This window comes from Nasonia vitripennis, chromosome 1 (genome assembly GCF_009193385.2).
Source record: "Nasonia vitripennis strain AsymCx chromosome 1, Nvit_psr_1.1, whole genome shotgun sequence".
Lineage (NCBI taxonomy): Eukaryota > Metazoa > Arthropoda > Insecta > Hymenoptera > Pteromalidae > Nasonia > Nasonia vitripennis.
This window is the reverse complement of record NC_045757.1, coordinates 27,120,153-27,146,928: the sequence shown is the minus strand read 5'-3', so window position 1 is coordinate 27,146,928 and position 26,776 is coordinate 27,120,153. Positions and strand designations below refer to the sequence as shown.

The window sequence follows — 26,776 nt, the reverse complement described above, 5'->3', positions numbered from 1 at the left end:
GATTCGCTTCTCTTTCGCTTTCATTTTTTCTGACGGCTCTGCGCCTACACCATATATGTATACTCTTCCCTTCGTGCTCTGTGCACGCATACGCGCCATCCCTTTCACTCTCTCGTGCTTTTTATACATCCTTCGTACGCATAGCTTTTTTCGCGCGCATATATTCTTTTTCTCTCTGTGCGTACACGTCTCTTTCTCTGATTTTTGTTCCGCCACGCTGCGCGACTTTTTTCTCCGGTATGGTGCCCTGCGGCGCTTTTCTTTCTGTTCGGCCTTTTTTCCCGTAATTTTTTGCCACATAGAGATGCGGTGCGTGTATGCGCATGGGGCGAGCTTTTTTTTTGTTCGCCGCTTGAATAGGCAATTACGCTAGTGGGTTTAAGTGATACGTGTGTAGGTGGGATTGTTTCTCGTTTCGAGGAGTTTAGTCTTCGTGGGAAGAGCGTCGTATGCGACGTGCGTCGAAAAAGATCCGAGGATGGTTATCGGAATGATAGAACGAAGCAGCCTTTCCAGTAATTAAAGTTAAAATGAATAACTGGCTTAACTGAAAAAAAAAATTGTTGCTCCCGCCTGAGTCGCGAGTATGCATAATTAAATGAATCACGCAAGCTCTCATTTCCAGCATTATGCGCTTGGACGCTTTGTTGAAAGGTCTCTCTCTCTCTCTCTCTCTCTCTCTCTCTCTCTCTCTCTCTCTCTTTCTCTCTCTCTCTCCGCGCACTCAGGCCTATTCATCTGCGTTTCCAGGCTTCTAATTAAATTTCTGAAAAATCCTCGTCCTGTGCACACGCCCTATTCTCGCGATATAACTCCCCCGACTCTCAAACTCCCATCAAGCGCGTGCTCCTCTCAACTTTGACTCTCGAAACCATCTCGTCGCTCTCTTTATATTTCTTTTTTCCATGCACACACAAACACACACACACACACACACACACCCGCCCATCGCTCCTTGTTTTTCTCCCGATGCGCAAGCTTTGTCGCGAAGCATCCGAGTGAAACCGGGAGAGGAGGTGGAGACGCGCCGGTAATTGGTGCGCGCAAGCTTTTGTACGTGGCCCGGCTCATTAGCGACACGGGCGTCTGCGCACCGGCTATGCACAAGTTCGCATATACTGTAGAGCTAGGCTTTGGTCGAGGTGACTCTTGACGAGACGCGCGCCGAGCTCTTTTCGTCGAGGTTCGGGGCATGAATGATGGTCACGGCGGTTATAATCGGTGTACGAAATGAGGTCGTGGCGCACGAGACGTAGGTATATGTGGTCGTAAAAAATTGCTGCGGGGGAGTTGTTGGACTCGTGATCTGAAGAGTCTGCTGAAGTTATTAGCGGAGGAGGTGTTTCGAGCTGGTATTCGGGGGTGGACTTATGCGCGCTGGAATGCGAAATTTGCTGGATGATAAATCGCTTCGTTAGGCTGCTTTTGCCGCCGAATTCGATGAGGAATTTCGAATATTATAATTTTCAGCGCGGCGATTGCGATCTGGGAAACATTTCGATTTTACTTTCAAAACTGCCAATTAAACTGGAGAGGCTCGAAACGAAGTCACTTGAAAAGAAGCTGGATCTGAAACGCTTTGTAATTTATTGGATTTCAAAGTTGTAAGTTAGCAGGTGGTTCTCATGGTGGCTTGCGAAACTTTAGAGTGAATTACGATTTTGAGGCATGCAATAAGAAGGCGTGAATGAGTTCGAAGCATAAAGACTTTACGTTCGTTTCGTTTTGGTACATATAACAGCCTTGTATTACTACAGCTTAGACGTGTATAAATTGCTTCATCGATAGTCGCAACAAAAAACTAAGGAGAAACTCATTCCGACCAGTGACATCAGACGTTGACGTATATCTAATTGCTTATTGACTGTACGACGAGTCCAAAACCAGATCTATTTAAATTTATCGCTATACCTTACCTTGCGCAATATTTACCTTCTGTATAAAAGATAGCGCAACTCGATTTCTTCAATGACCTCAAAGCGTAAAAATAAAACAAAGTATTAAAATTATTCCGCCGTTTTCTATTATTCCCAAGTACGATACAACTTCTTGCATTCAGCATCCCAACCTCACCAGGAAACACCATTCCAACGGCTGTTTACTTCTACTCAGATCTGCAAAGGCGGAAAAAACAAACAACTACAAAAATAATCGTCAGCCATAGTGCAAAGTCTTGCTTACATCCGGAAAGATCAGATGCTCTCGCTCACTCTCTCTCTCTCTCTCGCTCTCTCTCTCTCTCTCTCTCTCTCTCTCTCTCTTCTCGTCTGCTCGCGAGCACGTATACCGGTTCGCGTCTAAAAACGTCACGTGTCTCGCGGAGTCTAGGGTTTACCGAGTCGCGCGCGACTAGAATCTCGCCGAGGCCGCGTGTACGCACAGCTCTCGGGGAAGCCTCGACTTTCCTACTCTTCCCTGTCGTCTTTTCAAGGGCACACACATACGCAGACCTGACGTAAGCCGTGTCACTGCTGCAGCTCTTTTTCTCGCGATACTTTGCACCGCGTGTCTGTCGCGATTACGTATGGCTCGTCGTCTGCATTAGCTTAATGAAATCGAGGATGATATGGGACCGTCTAAATCCCCGAGGAGTTGCGCAACTCGCTTGGATCATTAACTCGTCGATTAGTCATGCAGAGTGATTATATTTATTGAACGTCTCTGCTTGGTAAAACCAGCTTTCGGAGGCTGTGAATGAACTGGGCGGTAGATTTTGTAATATTTGGTTGTCAATCATATCGAGTCTTTTGAAAATTGATCGGTAACAAAGAAGATACTTTCTGGTTACATCTTGATGAACCTCTGGAGGAACTTGATACGAGGATTAAAACAGCTTATCAAAAATGGCCGTTGCGTGTTGTGAGAACACGTGTCCCTCGATTGAATTAATCGATCGATTCCGAAAATATAAAAAAAAAGGTTAAAGACGAGCACGATAAGAGCGTTTTGGTATAGTGGAGCATGCAAAGGCCAGTTTTACATAATAATTGTTAGCAAACTGAGTAACGCAATCGGCTCGAATAGCTCGCAGTAATGGAAACGCCGCCGCGGCTTCCTGCGTCGACTTTGTGCACTTGTCGCGAGCCGTACAAACGAATATTGTGTTCATTACGTTACATTTAGTTTTAATCTGCAATCTTTTCAAGCTAATTTTTTTATTCTCTCTTTGAAGCAACTCGTAGACTTTTTTATTGCTGAGTGATTAGTGCGCTTGATACAGTTGACACTGATTGATGAAATATTACTGGTTACTTACACTGCGTGAATTATACATCGCTTATGGCAAGAGTACAAGGCACAGTAACTGAACTCAATTTTCTTAATACTAAACACTTGGACTTTATCTTCCTGAGACTTATACGTGTATGCAGAATCGATTAAACGGTCGGCAAAACTAGTGTGTACACCGCACATAAAAGCCTGTAAACTCGCTACTTAAACGCATCCATTATTTATTTAAAGCATGGATACAACAATATCTAACCTAGATGTTTTCTTATCTTTGTAAAATCTTAAAAAGTGCTTTGTTATGATGTGCCATAGACAGTTAACTGAACCATTTTGGAAACTTAGCTGGTTCTGCTGGCCCTCAATTCCTCACGCTGTCGTTCACTGAAAAACAAATTTGTTTGAAAGAACAAACTTTTAATTGATTCAACTAAAATTTCATTGATTCAATGACAATTTAACTATTTTTTTTCTGTGTGTTGATAATTCAAAACCTCTTGGATAACGCCTGGGATATCGCTTGAGTTTGCTTCTGGGTTTACAGTGAGAACCGGAACACGTGGTTAGGTTGTCTTGACGGCTGTTGCGATTCTGAGGTCTAGCTTGGTCGGCAGGTGCTGAGCGAAAGAGAGGTGGTAGTTTCAAAATTTCCTGCAGACACGTGGCTCTCACCTACTACGCAAATGCGCAAAATGACGCATTTACAGTCAATATAATCAACCTTCAAAGGTCAACTTCAATGTGCTTCATTTCAAAGCGTCCAACAAGGATATGTATTTGCAATACATTACGCGATTTAATCCACGAGAATATAATATAGTAGTCAGGCAAAATTCAACTCATATACTTCAAATTTGTAATCACTTTAGGAATGCATTATAAACATTAATTAACATCTCTTGAATCTATTGATGCTTTAACGATAATAAAATTATACCCTTCTATATTTGCTCTAACATCATTGCAGCCCAGCCGTATTTGCCGAACAAACGCAACAATGCTTCGAGCAATGAGCAATTACTCAATCAAAATTCCATCCCTGTTCCTTTGAAGCTCAAGTCGACACTTTTCCGTCGTATTTACCCAATGTACACGCGGGTGCAGCAGCCGAAACAGCAGCATCTGGTCCCTGTTTAAGAGGGGCTTCTAGGTGTTCCACGATAAAAGATTAATCCATTGATTTATGCACGCATTTGGCTTTGTTTGGTCGCTCGTAGCTCATATATATATATATATATATATATATATATATATATATATATATATATATATATATATGTGTGTGTGTGTGCACTGTTTTGATCACCTCATCTGCCAAAATCAACGGCGAAATTTAAATTATTGATCTTGTACGTTTTTCGCTTTTATGGCAATATCTATAACATGAATATGAATGCAAATAAATTCGGTAAAAATAGATGACTGTATTGAAAATATTATGCATTTATTTCATAAAATTTATCCTTTGCCCTGTGCATAACAACGTCTCAAAATATAAAACTTTGGTGAGCCATGCTAGTCGATACAAATCTTAACAAAAACGTTTTTTTTGCTCTTGAAGTTACGCAAGCTATAGATTGCATTATATTTATATTTATACTAATAAAATTAAGCTGCGAAACAGTAAGTTAAACAGTATAATTACAAGCTGTTTCCTCCTTCGAATTTTGACTTTGAAGGTAAACAATTTATCAGTCTATTAGATGCCAGAAAATCGAGTTTATATTATTGGCATTCTTATCACTTGAGGAAAAATGCAACTTTTTAGTCTAGGCCAGCAGAACCGTTATGTGTTTAATTTTCCCTGTTTCGGTCGTAGACTTACTGCAAAAGTGGGGTCGTTAGAATAAAAGACGGTAGAAGTTGTAGAAAAACTCAGACCAGCACCTCCATCCTTTGAATAAGCACTGGTATCGGTAAGTCAACATTTGATTTATTTTTGAAACTTTTTATTGTACATTGAGTGAAGAAGGGTATACTTATTATTGTAGAACTATTATTCAAACAGTTATTTGCATTCATATTACCTTATTTAAGTAAAATATCTGCACATTCTGGCTTTGTTGACCTAACCTCTGTGTGATATAAAGTAATGGTAAATGTTTTCATATTCGAATCAACCAAATCCCTCTCTCACTGTGGGCTCAAGCGTCTATAATAAATAACAATATTTTACGAACAGAATAATAGCACTGTAGCTGATACTTTGTAACTTTACAAAAATTTTATTTATCAGTACTTTATGAGAGCCAGAAATGAAAAAAAAAATATATTTAGTTATAATATAATTTGTGGATATTCTTGATATATTGAAAAATATGTCAATTTCAAGTTTTAGGAACCAAGGCAAAACAATAAGCATGGCTCGACTTTTCTTAATAATCGTAGTAGTGGCAGTGTTCATTCCTTTTTTCAGCAACAACTATGCAGTAAGATACATTTTATATTGATAAATCACATGCATACTCCAGCAAATCCTATACACTTCTGATTTTGACTATTATTTAGTTAAAAAATAACTTGGAATATTAAAAACTAAAGTTTAAATCATCGAATCGTCGTTCTTCAAACATCTCAACATGCTTCAATGCATTAATACTAACTGTATGTATTGAAATTTTTTCTAAATAATTATAGGAAGCTGGTCTCCTTACCGGACTTGGTAACACTTTAAGTCACCTACCGGTCGTCGGTGGCGAGGTTGACAAACTGCTTCACGAATTAGATGGAACGTTAAATAAGATATTCTCGAGTTTATTCGGTGATGGTGATTCATCATCCAGTAGTTCATCTATAATGTCACCTGCTATGACGGCATCACCTACATTGTCACCTGTGGAGGTAGCAGCCGCTGCTAGTTAAAAGTTCATGTGTAATTTTAAAATGTAATCACTAAAACGAATACAGTGCATCAATGACTCGCTTACCGGAACGAATGATATTTTAGAAAATGCACCTTTATCCGATTTTTCAATTCGGCAGCCTGTATATTTTGTTGGTATAGCTGGAAGGTAAGACAATTTCTGGATTTCTCTATGCATCCTCTTAAAGTAAGATTACAACGATTTGGAAATATTTCAAAGTTGAATTTCAATCTTCATCGCAGCAGAAATAATTCAATCGAGCTAGACAAAAAAATGTATCGCGAAAAGCTCATAAAATTCATCTCTTTACCATCGTGCGCTGAAATGCCCTAGACCGAAAAATACAGTCTCGGTTCAATGGCCCGATTAGCATCAGCAATTAGAAAAGGAAACAGCGTTTCACTGGAGCGGCTCCTCTTCGCTCAGCATTTTATTGCCGGCCGTCATCGCGAAGAAGCTTCCGTCGCGCTGTAGAAAAGTCCCATCAACGTTGCGATGCATCGGAACCATAAAAGAAAAAGGAAAATTTCACCGGGCGTGTTGTTGCATCAGTGCTCATCCCTCACTCGCGCACATAATCCTCTGATATATTTTTAGAGCACTGTTGGGATTAAGCTATTTTTAGCGGCGCCGAGAAAGAGAGAGAGAGAGAGAGAGAGAGAGAGAGAGAGAGAGAGAGAGAGAGAGAGAGAGAGAGAAAGATACGTAGTAGGGGCAGCAGAAAACTCTCTCAGGACGGAAGCTGCTGCCGCTGGCGTTAAGTGACTAGAAAATGAGAGGAAAAAGAGAAGAGCCGGTATGCCGTCGCGCCCAATTAATGCTCCTCGCTTTTTCTATGCGCTTGTTTGTTATCCGAGTCACTTCGCCGATGCTTCTTGGGGCGAGAGAGAGAGAGAGAGAGAGAGATTTTTAGATTTAGATTTATATGTTTTTATTGTTGTACATTATGTTGTACATATTTAAATATAGTAAATACAGATAAGATCAACAATTGTTGTGTAGAAGTGATAGTGTGAAGAGTAGATGGAATGAGGTGAAATGAGATGGATGGGTGTGTATGTTTGTGTCATGTTTGCGTGTTTTCCAATTTAAAGAAGTATGATTTAGCTGTTTGTTTAAAGTGTGATATGGATAGTGTGTTGCGAAGGTGAGATGGTAGGCTATTCCAGAGGCAGGAAGCACTGCTGAAAAATGAGTTCTTCAGCGTCTCCGTTCTGAAGGACGGGATGTCCAGGGGGGTCACCTCACCCCTTACAGGCCTGAGCGCGACGTGGAAGTCAAAATAGGCTAATAGGTAGATAGGTACGGAGGTGTTGAACATTTTCCTTAAAAACAGGCCATGAAGTATTTCCTACGTCCGGCGGTGGTAAGCCATTGCAACTCACGCCTATAAGGGGAGATGTGCTCGTCTCTCCTTACACCGTAGATATAACGGATCCCCGTGTTGACAAGCCTCTGCAGCCTCAAGTCAAGTTCCTGTGTTAGGTCACAGTAAGCCAGTGAACAGTAATCGATGATGGGAAATAGGAGTGCTTGCACCAAGTGTTGGCGCAACCTGAGGTTAGTTATCCTCTCGGCGTTAGCACTCATCCTGACAGAGCAGGAATCAAGCTCCTCGAGGTGGTATTGGCTGTAGATCTGCAGGTCATCCGCGTAGATTAGATGGGACACATCTGAATCTAGGCAAAAGCCAATATCATTGATGTACAACGCGAACAACAAGGGGTCTAAAACTGACCCCTGTGGAACACCGGTATTTAATGGTAAAAAAGTTGTTGGAGAGTTAACTTTGTTTAGTGCTCTTACGATCGATGATTTACAGGCTGAAGGAAAGCGTGCCTCGTTCAGAGACAGGTTAAAAATTTGACAAAGTGAAGGAGCGAGTATTGGCAGTGCTTTGGAGATTACAACCTGTGGGATGCCATCGCTTCCCCTGGCCTGGGTGTTAAAGTGTGATACTGCAGCCGACACATCCGACTCCGTGATAGCCCTGAAGATGAAGTGTGCAGGGAGGTCCAGACTCTCCAGGGTTCGCAGATACTCCTCAACAGATGGAGCTTGAGGGTTGTTTGAGATGGAGCTAAAGTGTTTGTTGAGAGCATATGAAGAGAACCGAGCAGGTGAAGGAGATTTAGAGGTAGTAATACCAAGATTTTCAAACTCTTTCCAGATCTCTGCAACGTCGGTCAAGGTAGACAAGCGTGAATAGTAGCAATTCAGCCTGGCTTCCTCAACCTGTTTATGAGCGTTGTCCCTTGCAATTCTATAGAAGTATAGATCCCAAGGTAAACGACTTCTGCGAAAGCGCCTGTAGAGTCTGTTCCTTTCAGTTAAAAGGTCACGAAGAGCCGCGGTAAACCACGAGTGACGTTTATGTCCAGGTGTCACAGTCTTTAATGGGGGGAGATGATTTATGACGTTCGTGATGTGAGCGTTAAGAATGGTAATACATTCGTCAAGTGATGGCGTGGTGAAGGATGACCAGTCACATGCGCTAAGGAAGTCCCTTAGCTTCTCAGCACAGATTCCTTTGTAGTTTCTGTAAGAGTATGTAGCAGGTACGTGGCGTGGAATCTGTACGTCGAGTGTGGCCGTGATAAGGTCATGTCCGTTGATGAAAGGAGTGTCCGTCTTCCAGTATGAAAGCAGGCCATCCTGCTCATCAATTAAACATAGGTCAAGCCAGGTGTCAGAGTCCTGTCTGTGATGGGTTGCACCATATGGCACAAAAGTGAGCGAGTTCTCACCGATGAAAGCCCTGATGAAATTGGCGTCTTCAGATGAAGAAAGCTGATCGGAATTAAAGTCACCCATGATGACCTTCGTGGAGTAGTTGTGCATAAGTGTTGTTAGTTGTTCAATGAAGTTAGATCCCTGGATAAAGGGTGAGTGAGGAGGGCGATACACAACCCCCACGAAGATGGGCGATACTCCCTTAGCTGTGATTTCACAAAAAAGATACTCCGGCTTACCTGGCTTGCCTGACCATTCGCCGTCAGATGACGAGATAACGCTAGCCGTCAATGAAAGATGAGTGTAGAGGGCCACACCTCCACCGTTCCTGTTTCTATCCCGTCTGTGTAAAGTGTAACCATCCATTGAAGGGATGGATGATATCTTGTCACTTAGCCAGGTCTCAGTTACAGCTATTACGTGAAAGGGGGAACGAGTGGACAAGAAGAGCCTGATCATCTCAATGTGACCCGTAAGGGAATTCGCATTGAATTGACAGACCCATAGACCCTCGGACAGAGACGTTTTAGAGGCAGATGTGGATGAGTTGGATGATTTAGATCGTGGTTTTGGTGGAATGATATGTGTGCGTGTTAGTGTGTGGTATCCATGATGGCTGTTGGCGGCGTACGGGCTAAAAAAGCCTCAAGATCAGCGTCTGTAAAGATGATGGTGGCCCGTTCGTTGTCCTCGCCAGAACGGATGTAGACTCTCCCGTCCCTCACGAAGGAGTGGCATCCCCCTTTCTTCTTTGCCTCTAGCCTGGCCTTTATGCGCAGCTTGTGAATGTCTGGAGGAAGCAGCTCGTTTATGTTGATAAGTCCCTGGTGGTTTGGGTGGAGAGCTCTCGCTTCCTCCAGTAGGGCAGCATCCAGTTTGCTAGTGTGGAGTTTACGTTTCCTGGCTTTGGCCACGATGATGGAGCGGACCAGCGCACTGGAAGAGAGAGAGTGACAGCTAGAGGTGGCAATCTGCTGTCACCTTGCACATTGATGTTGGTTGCGTCAAGTCTCCCCATGATCCTGACGGTTGCCACATCCCACCTAAGGACCGTGGGATCCAGTGCAGCCGTCCAGTCTGCTGCTCTGCGGGGCTCCTTGACGACAGCTCTAAAAATTGTGCCTGCAGCTCAGAGATGGAGGACTCAACATTGTTTAGTCGAGTCTTGAGTGCAAGCAAGTCGTCAAGAGCTTTGAGGCGGCTTTCGAGAGGGCCAAGCCTTTTTCTCAATTCGTGAGACCCTTTCAGACAAGGTGTTTTGCGCCTCAAGGGCCTCACTCTGGATCTTTCGAATTTCATCCAGCGCTGCGAAAATGTCCTTAAGGGACGTCTCTATAGACGTCGCCTGTGTTCTCGCTGGCGATTGATTCCTGGAACTAGCCAGAGATGCGGGTGCCGATTTGTTTTTCTTCGGCGCACCCGTTGCAGGCGTGCCCTTGGAAGATGTATTTGCTGCCGCTGCCGCTGATTTCGCCCTAGTCTGTGTGGTTTTGGGCGTGACGGTGTCATACTCTACCGCGCAAGCAGCACAGGCAAGTGTGGCAGCATCCCTCACCATTATGGACCTAAAGGTGACGCATATAGCGTGGAACTGCTGATTACACAACTCGCAGGTCTTCATTTTTCCCCTAGCTGTTTTATTGAGAGAGAGAGAGAGAGAGAGAGAGAGAGAGAGAGAGAGAGAGAGAGAGAGGGAGAATTCTTGGGATCAGCAGCCGAAGATCGAGTATAGGAAAATATTGTTTGGTATTCCGTCTGTAAATAAATGCGATGGGCTGCTGAGCTGCCGGTATACTTTATGGACTGAGCTGGCGCGATTTATGAAGGCATTAATTTAAAGCAGAAAATCGAGGGATTGGTAACGAGCTTATACCTTTTTTTTGTTGTCGTGGTGTAACGGATGTAACTTGATTAGTTGCATCGACGCTCTGAGTGTATTAATAGCGCTGACGGGAATCAATTGAGTGATTGATTATATTTAGTTTGTCACAGACGCAACGCGAGCAGCGAGACGAGTCAGCAATAAGAGTCGAGCAGCTGAGTCGTACTGCGATGCATGCGCTTCGGATGCATCGTAGACGTTAGCTCAGTGGTTAGAGCGCAGACCTCTGGCTCTCGGGTCCGCGAGTTAGAGTCCCGTCGTCTATTTTTTTCGCTTTCGACTCTGTCTCCTCTCCGTTTGTAACAAGTTATAGACTAATCCGAAGTATGCATTAATTGATACGACAATTGATTCTATGTATAACATAGCTGCAACATTCAAAAATTCTTCAAAAATAGCTATGGAAGTATCGGAGCCTCGAACAAAAGTGAAATATCAGACGGTGCAATTGTAGACATTCATCCGCGCAGTCAAAGGTCAGTAATTACAATCAGCTGCATCGCTCGTGACATTCGATCGTCCGTCTCTCCCCCTGTATCACCAACCGTACGTCGATCGCTTCTCGAACAGGAAAAATGTTGCTCATGCATTATTGCGACGAACCCCATAACGATCGCGTCCACGTGCAGCCTGAAAGCTACACCGTCGACTCCCAGAACGGACGCTCTGGAACAATGGACAATTACTTTGGCGCGTTGCGCATGTGAGAATGAGTCTGTGCCCACGTGTCTGTGTGCATCTATGCATGAGAGTAGGACAAAAGCGAGACCTTCTCTTCGATTTCGTTGTAGGCGAGCCGCGGGCGAATGCTCCTCTTGTTATGCGCTCTTTTAACTTTTGACCATCAGGCGTTCGTGTGTATAGGAGAAGTTTTCGAGGGTTTGCCGTGGGCTGTGTGTTTTTTACTTTTTAGGACGAAGGACTCCAAGGGTTGTTTGCAGACGTGGTTTGACTTATTTTTGTTCGGATTCTGCTCGGTTTCGGATACGACATTTGCAATGGGAAAGCCTGAGCGCTGTTACTTTCTAATCGCTTCAGCCGTTATTCCAATTAGACGGTGCAAAAAGTAAATTAAAAATATAGCTCACTTCTTTTCGCGATCATTTCCTCGAGCGGTAATACACACGCAGGAGCATACGGGTATGAGAATTCGAAATAAAAACAATGGAGAAGCGGTTAGGAAGTTATAATCGCGCGCAACCTTCATTCTTTTCGAAAGTAGTCTGAGGAATGCAAAGTGCGGCACACTTTGGCGGCGGCAGATCGATAGCGCCTCGAAAGAAGACGGTTCCCTACTTTGTAATCATAATTTTCTATTTTATTACTGCTATTATCCATTCTTTTCTTTGATTGTCTGGCTTCATAGCCGCACGTTCGCAGATACAATTGTTTTTTTTTCTCCTTTTGTCTTTCTCTTCGGGAGATAAGAGATAATGTACTACGGCTGGTGTACAATCGGCCGCAATGTGTTTAACCGGAAGTGAAATTGTTGTATAATGTTTCTACGTTATTAAGTATGAAATAGATATGATTCACTCGCGTAAAATAGAATGAACTTGTGGATGACTCTGCATATAAGTTTCCTTTTCCTTTATAAACTTTCTGACCAAAGCCAGTAGCTGTGCATCAGTAAAAATGCAGAAAGTGCGAACTCCGTTGCGGTTGAAAGGGCGTAAAAAAAATATACTCTCTTTCTCTCTTCCCTCAAAAAAGGAAAGAAATACTAGACCACGACATAGAGATTCCAAACAAGACCGGTCTCGAATTCGTTACGCGCGTTCGCCGACGCAAAAAATCGTAGCGCAAGAGGTTTTCAATTCCGCTGCAATATTTCTGACTGCAGCGTAGTAAGGGAGAGCTTTCGCGCTGCGTTTTCATACGGATTCATTGATATAGCAATCAGCGCCGAAGCGAGAGCTAACAAGTAATGGTGTCGGATTTTAATCCCGAAACGCAGTTGCTTGTTTCGAGTGCTGAAATTGAGAGTTGGTAACAATTTCGTGTGTGCGCTGTTCGTTCAAATGTTTTTTTGTTAAAAGTTTTACCCGCTTGAAATTGCATATTTTATTGTCGTATTTTTTCATATCAATAATATACGACACCAAAACGTTCCCAATAATAGCGTGACCGCGATCAATTTACCTGTAACTCAATCCCAAAGGAAAAACTTCGAGCAGCAACCAAACTTTCTTCTCTTCTTCCTCCCATTTGGCTCTCAAGCCTGCTATCACGTGAGTGAGTCTCGGCGAAACAAAAGGCTCACGAATTAGCGTTTCTCGGCGGTACATCCCGCTTTCTCGAGATCGCAATCGATGCGCCGATCAGAAGAGCCAGCCTCACGACTCTTCATTACGCGAGGCCCGAAGGTACCAACCTGCAGCGGTAGAAGCCACTCACAAACATCGTCGCCTACTCACACACACACACACACACACACACACACACACACACACACACAGAGGCCGTCGCGGTCACGTAAAAAAGTGAAAGAATGTTGCTGGGTCAAGAGTGCTGGAGGTGATGGGCAAATAGAAAGAATATTCGCCGCGGCATACGTTGCGTAACGGTCTCCTTTCCTGCGCTGTATACATGTATACCATATAGCGTATAATCGAAATTCCACGGAGGCGATATTATGTACGATCTTTGCAGCGCTGGGTCGAGTAACGCTGGCGAGACGATTACGATCTTCTTCTTTTTCTTCTCTAGCTCGTCGAATACTTGGCGCGAAAAACCGGATGATTCATTTTAGGCGAAATTGCATTTCATTTTGCGCACGCGCAATAGAGAGCGAAATGCTGTACGAGCGATAGTCAGGGGCACTCGTTTTCCCTTTATATTTTGCTGTGTATACGGGCGCCCGGGAAAGAAACTTGGCTGGAACGGTAATCAAATTTTTAAGAGTCAGCGTTTGCTGTACGGGTGTATACTGTTTTCGAAACGTTGCGTATACAGTACAGCTTTTTCGAAAATATGGATCGTGAGGGTCGAAGAACGAGGAGCTATACTTTCTTCTGGTTTTCGCACTGTTTATTTAGCTTCGAGAGAAGGTATGCAAACTATCGTAGCCGCATTTAACGATTCATTGTAACAAGCCTTAATTACACAATATCCCAATGGCTGGCAGTCTTCCTCGTTTATAGTCGATTAACTTTTAATCGCAACAGCCGCCTTTTACTGTCGAACAGCTCGAAACAGAGTACCGTTAAATAATTCATCGCGGCGTCCCATAAAAATCCAAAGATTGGATCGGCCCGTCCATATATTCCCTATGCGTACGCAGTACACAGTTACTCACCTTTTTTTCGCCGCGTACGATTCTCGCAGCCATAAAACTCCTGCGCACCCTAAAATCGGTTCAGATCAATTTTACGCCTTCGGGGTAAGAGTTTACCGCTCTCTCTCTCTCTCTCTCTCTCTCTCTCTCTCTCTCTCTCTCTCTCTCTCTCTCTCTCTCTCTCTCTCTCTCTCTCATCTGCGCGGACTCGGGCAGCGCCTGAATAATTAAATTTGATTTTGGCCGAGGCTCGCGCTCTAGCTGAAATATTGAGCTTTCGCTGTTCCCGCCGCCGATGGTTTTGTAATGGTCCCGAAAGGTCTACGTTTTGCTTGGGGATCGACAAAGAAGGCCGTCTTTGTCGGCGATGTTGTACTCACGCGAAATTGTTGACGGAAGATTTGGGAAAACTTTGTTTTATAGGTTTCGAAGACGCTATGAGATAGGATTTGCATTTTTTATGCTAAGAGGATAAAGAATCTCATTCGCGGCGTAACTTTGTCTTTGCGCGGAAATGTTGCGAGACAGTGTTTCAGAGACTGGTTTTTGTATACGATTCGATTGGTTCGCTTACTTTATCTGGAAAAAATCACTTTCGGACGGCGTCGCGGAAGAATGTCCGGCGTTTTTTCTTATAAACAGCTGATCCGGCTTCGGAAACCAGTTTGGCGGGAAGCTGCTTTGACGTCGGTTTAACAACATTTTTAAGTCGTGAGTGGGCCATTTTTACCATCAAAAGACACTGCCGAGCCGAACGGAGTTATTTGCATATCAGGTATCCGCAAATATCGCCGGCTCGATTCGATTAATCATCGGCATCGCGATGGAACTTTTTATAAAGTCTTCTTCACAAGGAAAATGATTAAATTCCATACACTTAATTTTCGTATTTTTCAAACGATCCGCTCCAAAAAAGAACGACGCCGCTGCGAAAATATTTCCCAAACAAGCTGCAAGAACGCGTTGCGAAAACGGAGCTCGTAACTTTTGTTTTCTCCAAAAACATCAGTCGTAAAATCCGAATCCGCGTCTAAACACTAAACACACACACGCAAACAGTCGGGCGAATCGCTATTTTGAGTTTAATGCTGCCACGCGGATTTCCAAATATTTGCATTGCAAACAGCGGCAATAAACCTTACGCTCAGACTTGTAAAAGCCGTACGAACGCGTAGCAAACAGAATAAAACTGCTCATAACTCGGGACGAATATCCAAAATATCGCGTCGCCTCCAGAAATACGACGAATAATTGCTCGCGCAGCGCGTTACGCTAGAAAATGCCGCATATTACGCGCGCGAGTATTACAGCAGAGAGAGAAGCCGACGCGAAGAATTCGATGCTCGAAAGTCCTCTCATCGCGCCGGCAACTTCCGTCGCGCGAGCCGCGAATTTTAATCAGCTACACGGAAAAAAAGTGAGCCTGGAGGGACACCGGCACTCGTGTACAGAATCTGGAAAGCTGAATTATGCCAATACAGCGCATACGCGTGCCATTAGGGCACACAATCGTGCCGAATGAGAGCGGTCTGAGCGAAGCCGATGCAGCACAGACCCGGTGCTGTCTTGGCACCAGTTCTTGTGCTGCGCGCTGCCTCATTCGCAGCGCGCTCTCTCCGAAACATGCGCGCGCATAGTATCACAGAGGCATTTTTCCATTCGGTTCGGCGTGTAGCATCAGAGTTCTAGTTGTGGCTTATTATATATTTGTTATAATTTTGTTCAAAGGTGTACACCTGTTGAAAATAAAAATCAAGCAGGGTATAGCTTCTCACGGTGAATATATTTATTAATACAAAAAAGGAACAAGAAATTAATACAAATATGACAGCGTAGTCAGATCTCAGTGAAGCGTTCGACTGGACAACTGCTCGCTTGCTCGATTCGGTTAGAACTAACTGCTATCCTCCGCTGAGAGTATTACAATACCTCGGTGACGCGGTCCTACGGCTGATCGCAGGAGGGACGCTGCCGATTTCCAGGTACGCGACGACGCGGTCGAAGCGTGAGCGGACGGACCCTTCTTAATAGCCCCCGCCGCCAACCTGGGTATCATAAAAAGGGCGCACTCAGCGAAGTGCGCGCTCCTTCTTAATCCCTAATTGCCGTGTTTGTCGCACGTATTTTTCGTAGGCAACAAACAGACCGCGTTTCCGAGAAGCTTATCGTTATAAAAGAGCAGATGCGCTGCCGAATTCGGCGACGAACTCGGTGCAGCGTCTGCGCTTGGGGTTTTCCCAGCTATAGTAAAATAAAACTATCCTAGAGCTACGCATATTTCTAAATTAAAAACTATGTCAGATTTTAGCAAAAATCCAACAACATCTTTTAATAAAATTATAACAAATATAACAAGCCACAATTCCAAATAGTTACCAGAAAATAGCCTTTATTGCGCCCCGGGTAATTTATTACCTGGCCAAGCGAACATTATTTTTCCGGCATTACTGAACAGCTTAGCCCGAGATCTTGAATTAAAAAAAAATTGCCGAAAATGACCATCCCTATCGAAAGATATGAGGATTTTGAAATAGAGTTAAAATCTGCAAAAATACCGCCAAAACGAGAATTTTCGGTTTTTCGTCGGATTTTCGCATATTAGACGATTTTCACCCTATTTTTAATTGCTTGTAGTCGTCGTACCCTATTTTAAATCCTCTAGAATGAGATAGTGAAAACCTAACCCTACACATGCATGCTCTCATACATGACAGTACGTACGGCATTGTGTATTTGAAAACTATCATACCTAGAGCATTGAAATTTTGCAACTTAATTTCTATTGGCATGTTGTAACAATATATTGAGTTGAATTCATTCTAGATGTTCTTTCAACTTTCATGTATAGACCCACCTGTATTTTTGCCGCCAAAGCCATAGGGTTCAGGGTGCAAAGCCGAACCAAGACTGTTAAGTGAAAACTGAGATGGCAGGCTGTTTCTAAATAATTTAACAAGTCTTAATGCAAAAGAACAGACATCAAACTTCAATATCATGGATTTAGCATGATTATGAGAGATTTGGACATTTGGTGGTTGACAGTGACTGCGCTCGCATACTGATGAGATTGAAATACCTATGTAAACCTTATCATTGGTGACTTTGAGCATCGATGACACTTTTCACACAGTAATTGCACTTGAACAAAGTCAGTCAGTACAACATTTTTGTACATGTGTAGGATTAGGTTTTCACTCTTAATGGGCACTTTCAAAAACTTATTTTCCCTTTAAAATCATTCTAGATGAATTAATAGGCTAAATATTCATCATTCAACATTGACTGAAAGTGTGGAAACTGTAGTTCTGTCTGCAATGCTATTCTGCTGTATAACTCTCTCTCTCTCTCTCTCTCTCTCTCTCTCTCTCTCTCTCTCTCTCTCTCTCTCTCTCTCTCTCTCTCTCTCTCTCTCCTCTCAGTTGGCCATATGCGCACGTTCGCGTCCGATGACGCACTGCCGGTTTACGTTAACTGCCTCTCCGGCTGCCTTTTCTGCCGCGCGCCTGCGGAACGTGATCTCAAAGAGAAATTATATTTTTTCTGAAGGAAAATTGCAGCTGCACACACGTGCGCTGTCACATTCTACGCGTGTGCGCCATTATTCTCGTGAAATGGAAGGATAATTCGGATTATACGCACAGTGTGCTTTTTGCGCGGTTTCGCGAACAAAAAAAAACGATTAATCCGCATCGTGACGATTCGATAGCGGAGTCTATAAGCTCTATGCGAGAGGGAGAGCAGAAAAAGCTGATATTCCCTGGCCTTTTCCCGGCGTTATTATTAAACATAGAAAAGCTTTTCTTCCGCAAACAATGCTCGCCGCGGCCGTTATCCGCTTTGCATGAATATTCAAAACGCTCGAATTACCGACAAATCCGTGGCACTGGGGAGGAGAGGAATTAATCGCCACTACGGCTTGATTGAAAATTAAACCTTCGACTTTGCTGCGTGTGCGTTCGCGTGCGTTATTCTGCTGCATTTATTCATGTCCTGCCCGGTGTGTATAGTAGAGCTGGTGCTGCGTCTTCGCGAACAGGACTCCATCGAGCGGATCTAATTCGACGCGCCGGCAACGGGACAACAGCCGCCCTCTGTGCACGTGCGCCACTTTCCACGATTATCGACCCTCGCTGTGGTTAGAGAATTCGCGCGACGGCGGCGCTATGCGAAGATCTCGCGAACTTTGGCTGTTTGGACGTAGATGTGCGGTTTAGCAATGGTTCTAATATACTGTTTTTGCGATCGATTATTTTTAGCTGATGAAAAAAAATTCATACTGAGCTATAAAAAGGTGTCACTCGGTGTCACTCGTCATTCGCATTTCCCTCGACAGATTAACGACCCCATTTGCGACATTCACTGATATAATCTTATCACATATAGAGCGCAAGAGAAATGAACTTTCTTTCACTTCTTCTAAAAGCATTCCGCATACATCCATCCCTCTCTGACAAGTTCGCAGTGTGAAAAGCTTCGGGCCATCAAAAACTTTTTGTTTAGAGAGCCCGCCGATATTTCCCCGCGCGCCAACTGAAAAAGCTGAAGTGCGAAGTTGTTGATTAGCATACGCACGTGAGATTCGAAGAGATGAGGGAGAGAGATATAGAGAAATAGAGGCAAGATCGATGCACTTGAGTACTTTTGGACAGCAGCGCCCGATCGAGAGCCATGTCAATTGAGACGATCCTGACCCTCCTAGTCTGTCCCTGTATATATAGTCTCTCTCTCTCTCTCTCTCTCTCTCTCTCTCTCTCTCTCTCTCTCTCTCTCTCTCTCGCTCTCGTGCCGCGTAGTACACACTCGGCGTATACATACAACCGTGTCTTTCAACCCGTAAACTCCCATCAATCTTCCTCGCGCGGCGCGCGGGGTTGTCGGGTAATCAGCTGCGTCGACCTCGACGTGGAAACGGCATTAGACAATTTGTTGTCGCGTCCGGTGACAGTGCTGGTTTTTCAATACCAATTAGCAACTGTTCCTTTCTCCTCTGACTTCGATTAATGTATATGTATTGGCGGGGAAAAGTTTTTGTTTGCTGCTCTCTTTGCGGTCTCGCGCGGTTTGTCTTTTTTTTCACTTTTTTAGTGCTCTGTATTTGGATGTGTGACTATTTAATAGCGGGAAAGTGCATTCGTATGCTGATAAATTATTTAATTCATTTAGTTTGAAACGCTCGTGACGTATCTTGAAGTACAATATAGAAGCTCGGCAATTGAAGTACAAATTAAGTGATGATTCAGCCTACTTAATTGCCGCAGACGCGTCTGTGAATAACTGATTAATACGAGAACGTTTTCGATGCCGAAATAAAATCAACCACCATCTAGCCACCTAAAAAACCTCGACTTTTTACCTATGCCCTTTCTCAGAAGCTCCACACATTCCCAGCAAACAATCACCGCCGGGTCATTTCCATTCGCCACGCATCTCTCGGGATTGTTTTCGCTCTTCCGCTCGTAGAGCCCGTGCACCGCCGCATCCGGTCGCCGCACGGCGCATACGCATGAATCCAGCCAAGCTCGCGTTCTTTGTGAATTCTCCCCTCGCGTACTTATGCGGCACACCCCGACCTTGAGTCTCTCACTCGTCGTCGTCACTCTTACATACGCACAGGAACGAAAGCGAAGACGAACACGTCGCCCGGGCATACACACATGCGGCTCTGTACGGGGATTAATCGGTGACGACGTTGGTACGAGGCCAAACCGGCGAATTAGTCGGGCCGCGTGTGCGCCGGGCCTCGAATGAAAAGGAATCCCGATGTCGATTAACGCCGCCGCTGCTTTGGAGAGCGAGTTTTGCAGAGCGTCAAGCGCTGACCGTTAAGTGCGCCGGTTATTTATCGCGCGCGCGGTTATAAGTTAATTGGCTCGTTATTGGGATGTTGTAGGGAAGGCTTGACTTTGATGCTCTTCTTTTTGGATAGTTTCGTTGTCTACGGATATCGCGAGGTTTCTGACAGAGTTTCCGCTTCCGTCTCGCGCGTGTGCGCGTATAATTGGTAATTCGGAGTACAGTCCTTTGATCTTTCGGGCCAGGACGGCATAAGAGTCAGCTCGTATGCGAAACTTTGGCATTAAAGTTGCGATAATCCGCGCGCGCGAAACGTCACGGTGAAATACGAACGGAAGCTTTCGTTCGCGTCGAAGTTACTAAAATAGCACTGCATTTAACGAGTGACTCAAACTCGCGTTATAAGCACGCTGTCAAATCTAGCCAAATTGATTCACTCCGAGAGCAGAGAGGGAGAGAAAGGGCGAAATTAGCGACGTCGAAATCGAAATCTCTGAAAAGATATCGCGTTACTCCATTAGCGCACACGCGAGTCATTCAATCTCGATCTCTCCACGAACGAATCCAAAATCAGAGAGCTCCGCAGCGTTAGAGTCGCGCGCATCGGAGGCGTTCCAAAGACGCCATTAGATTATTAGTATCGACGAGCTGCGCTCTCAATGCCAGTCTTATCGTGTCGTCCCCTGCGCTCTCTCACTCAATGGCCGAAGAGTAGCACATCAAAAACGGACTTAGTCTCGGCTACGGCTTCTAAGAGCAGCAGCAGCAGCAGCAAGACACACTCTCGGCCAAAGTCCAGCTCGCTGCAGCAGTGTGCGGTCTCGAGGCTGCTGTATACCTTCCTTGTGGACGAGGCAGCATTGACCGCAGACGCATTGGCGGCCAGTCTCGTGAATTATTGAAGCCGAGTCAACACAGCGCGCACGAGGAGAGAGAAATCTCTCCGTGTGTAGGTGTACAACCGCGCTCCAAGATCTCTCTCCCTTCGCTGCTGAAGCTGTTCGCCAAGATGGAGGAGTTCGGATGTACAGACGACGCGTATGAAGTCTCGATGTAGCGACTGCGGACGACGATGACGACACTGTCTAGCTGTAGATTGGATGGCCGAGGGAAAAGAGGTGGTCAGCAAGTCATCTAAGTAATTGGCCGCAGGTCGCCCTCGGTTCAAGGGTCTTTAAGAGCGCGCTCCGCAGCTTGAGATATTAAGGCTGGAACAAAGTTGACATAATCGCTTTCTTTGCCCATTGTTCGCGAATGAAAGCAAGAAAGAGAGCGTTGCTGCTGTTATTGCTGCTGCTCCTCTCGGGGTGTACGTATGTGGGTGTACACAAGGTTGAGTGCATTGCGGCTCTGTGCAGGCTATGCTCGGCTATATGCGGTTTGAACAGAGCTGAGAGTTTCCTGTACCGGCTGGACTTTTTCTGTCGGCCGTTGATTTATTCTCAGCGTGATTCATCGGCAAAAATGAAAAATCGCGATCCAACGCTGGTAGCCAAACGTTTCGCTCTCGTCGACTCGCAAACGAGGCGCAAAAGAAAGCGAAAGAGCCATGAATGTGCCGGGGCGAAGCGTGAGGATAGCCGTGATGTTACAGGAGAATTCAGCACTAGCGCAAACGTCAATTGGCAATTAGGTGTCGACCCAGGGTCAATTTGATCCGCGCCTCCAACGTCCATTCCAAGTCCGCTCACGTTTCCCGCCAAATTACTCGACGTACGTACACGCAACGCTAATGGCGATCGAATGCGCAGGCATATAGGGAGAGCAAGCCGTATAGCCTCGAGTACACTTATTTTCGCTCCGTGTGACGTTTTGCATAGTCGCACGAGGAAATAGCCCACGCGCTGATGCGTCATTCTCTTCTGGACGGTGATCACCTTTTCATGCGATTTAATACCTTCGGTATCGGACGCGAGTTTTTATCGTAATATAGGCTTGCGGCCTTACGATTCGAGGATATTCGGTGCATCCCGGCGTCTCGGAAATACAGTCGAGCACCTATTGAGGCTCAATCGTAAATTATACCGACTTCTTAATTATTTATTTATTTATATAATCCGCTGCCGGTATATCGAGCCGCTTAATGTTTTATAAAGCGGATCGCGCGCCGGACGTTCGTCGCAACAGAAAATCGTTCTCTCGATTGGAAATTACCTGATGGGAACGCTCGCGCGCACGTGCAAACTGGCCGTTGCATAATCGCGGAAATAACGTTCTTTCCGGTGCACGATTCGATCTGATCGATGTGGCTCTCTTCACCCCATTCTCACCCGACGCTGCTTCGTGCCCGTCGTTTTGTCCCTTATTTGGCTGTGTGCCGTTTAGGAGAGATGGCGACGGAGTCGAAATATGCGAACTGAATAGTAATTTATTATTTTATATTATCGTTTTTTTACGCGATTGTCTAATTACGCTCTTATCCTTCTGTTTCAGGTAAGTCGACCTGCTTTCACGCTATCGCCAAATAAAATCGTATAACGACTCGGTAAGTGAAACTGCGCAAAAGTGTAGTGTCCGTACACCCGACTTAAATAAAACGATGCAGTATGTGTTCGAAGCTCGTTTCTCAATCTCGAGAAATATGCTAATATAACGACCGTACGCTATCTACGAAAAATATTCTTGACAAACAGCATCATTCACGAGTCGACGAAAAGAACCTTCTCGCTCTTGCATCACCCGCGCTCGTAGAATAAGCAGCGGCGAATTTCCTGTTCGCTCTCGCGAGAAGAGAATACAATCTGGTCCGAAGATCTTACGCGTGCCAAATAACTTTAACTTCAGCTCCCAAGGTCGTCGTCCGACTTTAGCGCGCGAGCCAGGCTCTCTCGGGTAAAAAGTACATTTTCTCGTACTATACCCGTTCACGTACACGGCTCTAACAAGTGGCGTCGGTCGGCTTCAAGCGCAGCACGAAATACACGTATAAATATAGCTGTGTGTATCGTTGAATTTCTCTGCGAGACGGATTCTTCATGCAGACACAATGAGATTCCTGCTCAACTCTCCGCGCTCTGTATACGTATGCCATTCACGTGCTTTCTTATTCTCTTCTTTTGTTTGTGTGCTTTTCAGACTCGCGCGCTATTCGCTGTGAGCGCGTCTTTGGAGGGGAGGGCTGGCGCTGGTGTCACTTTTCACACGTAATCTTATGGGATGTACTCTCGAAATTGCTAATGGCGGCCGCTCCAACTATTTTTCGCCCATAAGATTTAACATGGGATGTACTCCCGAAATGAGGGCGCCACGGTATGTGCTCACAGCGAATATACTGCTCTGCCGTGTATTATGTATTTTCGGAGGAATTTCACCGTGGAATTGGATTTAATTATACAGAAGGATGTAAGGAAATTTCTGGGATGGATTACTTTTGTTTCTGGACTGATGATGGCATTTGAATAATTTTGCGGGTGGAATTCCTCCTTAAGCGTATCGAGGCAAAGAGACGTGTATCTGATGGTCACAGAGGCAGATTTTTTTTTTAGATTTAATTGTTTTTTTATTGTTGTACATTGTATTGTACATATACAATTATAGTATATTATAAAAAGAATAACAATTTTGTGTAAGGGTGTATTGTGTAGGGGTGCTAGTGCGTGTGAAGAGTGTGAAATGGAATGAAGTGAAATGAGATGAATGAGAATGTGTGTATGTTTGTGTGATGTTTATGTGTTTTCCAGATTGAAGAATTAATTTTTAGCTGCTTGTTTAAAGTGTGATATGGATAGTGTGTTGCGAAGATGAGATGGAAGGCTATTCCAGAGGTAGGAGGCGCTGATGAAAAATGAATTCTTCAGCGTCTCCGTCTTGAAGGACGGGATGTCCAGTGGAATCACCTCACCCCTCACAGGCCTGAGCGCGACGTGAAAATCAAAAAAGGCTAATAGATAAATAGGTATTGAGGTGTTGAATATTTTTCTTAGAAAACAGGCCATGTAGTATTTCCTACGTCCGGCGGTGTTAAGCCATTGCAGCTCACGCCTGTAAGGGGAGATGTGCTCGTCCCTCCTCACACCGTAGATATAACGGATCCCCGTATTGACAAACCTCTGCAGTTTTAAGTCAAGTTCCTCGTCAGGTCGCAGTAAGCAAGTGAGCAATAGTCAATGAGGGGAAACAGGAGTGCTTGCACTAAATGTTGGCGCAATCTAAGGCTAGTGCTTTTCCGAAAAAAATAGAGACGGTACATTAAAGAGTGAGCACGTTTACAAATTTGTGTAACGTGCTCTTTCCACGTAAGTTTGGAGTCAAGCACCAGCCCCAGGTTGCGCACCGATGATTCAAAGTTGACCTGGGCTCCCCCTATATTTACATAGGTGTTAGCAGTAGAAGCAGAGAGAGAGAGAGAGAGAGAGAGAGAGAGAGAGAGAGAGAGAGAGAGAGAGAGAGAGAGAGAGAGAGAGAGAGAGAGAGAGAGGAGGTACGCTCAAAAGTGGGATTTTGTTTGCATAGGCTCGTTCTCGGCGGTAGTCGTAAGGTTTCGTCGTCGAAAAGAAACCAAGTCGTTGGACGTCGGATATGACTAGAGATTTCCCATCACTGCCGATGTGTAAATGTCCAGCCGGTTGTAAATCAAATAAAGCAGGCTGATGGTCTATACCACGGGATTCCACGTGAAATTTCGTCGCTCCTTTGTTCGGAGTGCGAAGCGATGGTCGATCTTCATTCGCTTGTGATTCGTGTTATGAAGTCGCTCTTAAATGGACGAATTTGTCTGGAGGATCATAACTTGGTTTTGCTTGCACAATCGAGTGCTTTTTTTACGATTCGCTTCCTGTGTTTAAATTCGTGATGTTCAAATTTTCATTGTTTTGGAGAGCAATGCAACGTAAATACGAAAGAGTGAATAAAACGCAGACATATGGAGAATTTGAAAAGAGCCCATGTTTCTTTCGATTAATTAGTTTCAAATTAGAACAAAAATATTAACAAAGCTCGAGAACAGAAATACACGGTAAACCAAACAAGTTAAAGCATTCTTCCGCTTTTAAACTCGATCCACGAATGCTGCATTTCACGTTCGAAGCCAAAACTCTCTCCAGCCTCCACTTCCCTCGCCTCTTTATAGCGCTCATATTTTTCAGCAACGAGCTTAATTATAATTAAATTCACCGGAATTACGAAGCACAATAAGAAAGGAAAAAAAAGACCTATAGCATAACAAGCGGATAATACGCATTCCTCGCCAGAATTTATAAAAGATTTTACGGACTAAAGCGTCGGATTATTCCCCTGATCCTCGTACACACACATTCAGCCGCTGTGTAAGCGCTATCTCTATCTTCGCGTGGCTCTCTTTCCCTCCGCGAAAAAGATACTCTCACACACACAAAGCATCCCGATGCAGAAACTGTAGCTCATCCTATATCCCTTCATTCTCCCGTGTATTACACACACACACACACACACACAGATAAATTCGAGCGCGCTCGTGCGAACAAAGAGCAAACGGACGTCGGCTCGAGGTTTCAAGGCCAAGGCGAACCGGCGACGACATCCTGCGAGCGGAGGAATTCACGCGCGACTGTGTATAATATCGTGTGTGGGTGAGCTCCGTATCGGCTGAGGCATTGTTTTCACGCGGCGTTTGAGGCTCTTGATCTCGATGTGTTTTTTCTCGCGTATTTTTTCTCAGACGAGCATACTTGCGTAATAATCGGCGCGGACGCGCTCGTTTGTATGTGAGTCACGAGAGAGGAGAAAAAACGGAGTTTCACTTTTATGAACGTCTGACACGATGATGTAGCTCGCTGTTTTTGCCGTCTGGGTTTTTCAATGGAGAGAGAGAGGTGAGCTTTAATTGATCCGGTAGCGGATGGGACTGTTGACATCTGGGATTTTTTCCTCGCGGCAGTTTGGATTTATTTTTAACTTTGATGTCCGCTCGATATTTATCTCTGCAGCTCGTGCTTTAAATTTTCTCCGAGAATATTTTTTCGCACGAAGGCATCAGCAGTGTCGAAGCTTTTTTTGATCATTGGAAAATCTGATCTGGCCTTCCCCTCATCTAGACTTTCTAAAATTATGCTGGTCATTCTGTTGTCATCATTTGCATATTTTTTTCTGTAGCTTAGAGTAATCATATCCTTGTCATCGCATTCTTTATTCACACGACTCATTAATCGCGTTAGAGTCCATACTCACGCGAGTAAACAATAGATTTTTTGCGCTCAGTCCTATCAATCTTTCTGCAAAGCAATCAATCCAAAGCCGTATTGTTTCACGTGTCACTGATACTGAATACCAATCGTTAGATCGGAGCCGTTTGGAATTTCCCGCATTTTGGAATCAAATCCAGCCGACCCGAATAATCGCAAATTTCCCTTTTTTCATCCGTTTTATTTCTCCAGAACTTCCATGTCAAACGACGTGATACAAGCTTTTTATCCCCTTTTACAAAATTAATTCAGCGTTGCGGCATGCGGCAACCTGACGGCTCGTAAAATCTGTTAAAAATACAAAAAGCCGCGTAACGCCGTAAAAGTCGAATTTGAATATAAGATTCACACCTGTGTATAACACAGCGTAACAAACGCATCAATTAGTATAGAGCCGTGATTAAAGAACCATTCGAAATTTCAGCGTCTCGTATTCTGGAAGGGACGAATCCACGCGCAGAGACAGCCATCAGCCCATACAGCTCCATCCGAGCGGTAGCCTTTGAATAGCCAAGCACGCGCAGCAGCAGTTCCTCTTTTTCCCGCAAGATCTTATCAGGCCAGCTGCCGCGTACACTCTCCGGCGTGCGCATAATGCTCGGGCCCGCGTATAATACCGGCACACGAATAGTTGGTATTCCTCGAGGGGGTGTCTGAGGGTCGCGAGGCCTTTAGCATAAAATTACATAAGAATGGCGCGCATGCGGTTAACGAGAAGACTCCGCGATTTTCATTCAAATAGCTGTAGTCACACACACATACATAGTCGGTGCAGGCGAAAACGATTTTCCGCGATGCTATGGGGTTTCGGAAAAATTGCCCGGCGGGTTTGAATGGACTG

At 44.6% G+C, this 26,776-nt stretch overlaps 2 protein-coding genes across 9 annotated transcripts in view; one reads left to right on the top strand and one right to left on the bottom strand.

The window, feature by feature from the left end:
- Positions 1 to 26,776, top strand: part of LOC100119465 (polypyrimidine tract-binding protein 1) — a 455,850-nt gene that overhangs the window by 174,986 nt on the left and 254,088 nt on the right. The gene's annotated exons all lie outside the window — the stretch shown is intronic.
- LOC103317263 (probable nucleoredoxin 1-2) overlaps positions 1 to 26,776 on the bottom strand; it is a 74,024-nt gene that overhangs the window by 23,287 nt on the left and 23,961 nt on the right. The window contains exon 3 of one of the 4 annotated variants that reach the window (XM_031921119.2): positions 1,689 to 2,114. The exons of 2 other annotated variants lie outside the window; for them this stretch is intronic. The gene's annotated coding sequence lies outside the window, so the exon portion shown is untranslated. Of the gene's footprint in view, positions 1 to 1,688; positions 2,115 to 17,817; positions 18,172 to 26,776 lie in introns of those variants that run through there. One more of the 4 variants, XM_031921122.2, reaches the window with a different exon arrangement.